The sequence below is a fragment of the Montipora capricornis genome, chromosome 3 (assembly GCF_036669925.1).
Source record: "Montipora capricornis isolate CH-2021 chromosome 3, ASM3666992v2, whole genome shotgun sequence".
NCBI classification, from domain to species: domain Eukaryota; kingdom Metazoa; phylum Cnidaria; class Anthozoa; order Scleractinia; family Acroporidae; genus Montipora; species Montipora capricornis.
In genome coordinates this window covers 26624543-26626333 of record NC_090885.1, presented here as the reverse complement: position 1 = coordinate 26626333, position 1791 = coordinate 26624543, and positions in this window count along the sequence as shown.

The window sequence follows — 1791 nt, the reverse complement described above, 5'->3', positions numbered from 1 at the left end:
AGCGCCTTCACATGAAAAATGTGTCCGCAAATTTCTGTTAAAATTTAATTTAAGAAATAAATTGAAAATACGGTGATAACAATTTGCCGGGACCAGGATTCGAACCTGGGTTACTGCGGCCACAACGCAGTGTCCTAACCTCTAGACGATCGCGGCTTTAATGAATTGGCATGAAGAAATAGTGCGCAAATATATTTTGTAATGTTCTATAAGTCATAAATTGAAAATACGATGACATCACTTTGCGGAGACCAGGATTCGAACCTGGGTTACTGCGGTCACAATGCAGTGTCGTAGCTACTAGAGAATGCCGGCATGAGCGCCTTCACATGAAAAATGTGTCCGCAAATTTCTGTTAAAATTTAATTTAAGAAATAAATTGAAAATACGGTGATAACAATTTGCCGGGACCAGGATTCGAACCTGGGTTACTGCGGCCACAACGCAGTGTCCTAACCTCTAGACGATCGCGGCTTTAATGAATTGGCATGAAGAAATAGTGCGCAAATATATTTTGTAATGTTCTATAAGTCATAAATTGAAAATACGATGACATCACTTTGCCGAGACCAGGATTCGAACCTGGGTTACTGCGGTCACAATGCAGTGTCGTAGCTACTAGAGAATGCCGGCATGAGCGCCTTCACATGAAAAATGTGTCCGCAAATTTCTGTTAAAATTTAATTTAAGAAATAAATTGAAAATACGGTGATAACAATTTGCCGGGACCAGGATTCGAACCTGGGTTACTGCGGCCACAACGCAGTGTCCTAACCTCTAGACGATCGCGGCTTTAATGAATTGGCATGAAGAAATAGTGCGCAAATATATTTTGTAATGTTCTATAAGTCATAAATTGAAAATACGATGACATCACTTTGCCGAGACCAGGATTCGAACCTGGGTTACTGCGGTCACAATGCAGTGTCGTAGCTACTAGAGAATGCCGGCATGAGCGCCTTCACATGAAAAATGTGTCCGCAAATTTCTGTTAAAATTTAATTTAAGAAATAAATTGAAAATACGGTGATAACAATTTGCCGGGACCAGGATTCGAACCTGGGTTACTGCGGCCACAACGCAGTGTCCTAACCTCTAGACGATCGCGGCTTTAATGAATTGGCATGAAGAAATAGTGCGCAAATATATTTTGTAATGTTCTATAAGTCATAAATTGAAAATACGATGACATCACTTTGCGGAGACCAGGATTCGAACCTGGGTTACTGCGGTCACAATGCAGTGTCGTAGCTACTAGAGAATGCCGGCATGAGCGCCTTCACATGAAAAATGTGTCCGCAAATTTCTGTTAAAATTTAATTTAAGAAATAAATTGAAAATACGGTGATAACAATTTGCCGGGACCAGGATTCGAACCTGGGTTACTGCGGCCACAACGCAGTGTCCTAACCTCTAGACGATCGCGGCTTTAATGAATTGGCATGAAGAAATAGTGCGCAAATATATTTTGTAATGTTCTATAAGTCATAAATTGAAAATACGATGACATCACTTTGCCGAGACCAGGATTCGAACCTGGGTTACTGCGGTCACAATGCAGTGTCGTAGCTACTAGAGAATGCCGGCTTGGGCGCCTTCACATAAAAAATGTGTCCGCAAATTTCTCTTAATATTTAATTTAAGAAATAAGTTATGGTGATGTCAATTTGCCGAGACCAGGATTCGAACCTGGGTTACTGCGGCTACAACGCATTGTCCTTTTTTTTTGCTCTACTGAAAAAGGCTCAAAAAGAGCTTTTTTTATTTACACATAAAAAATAAATATATTAA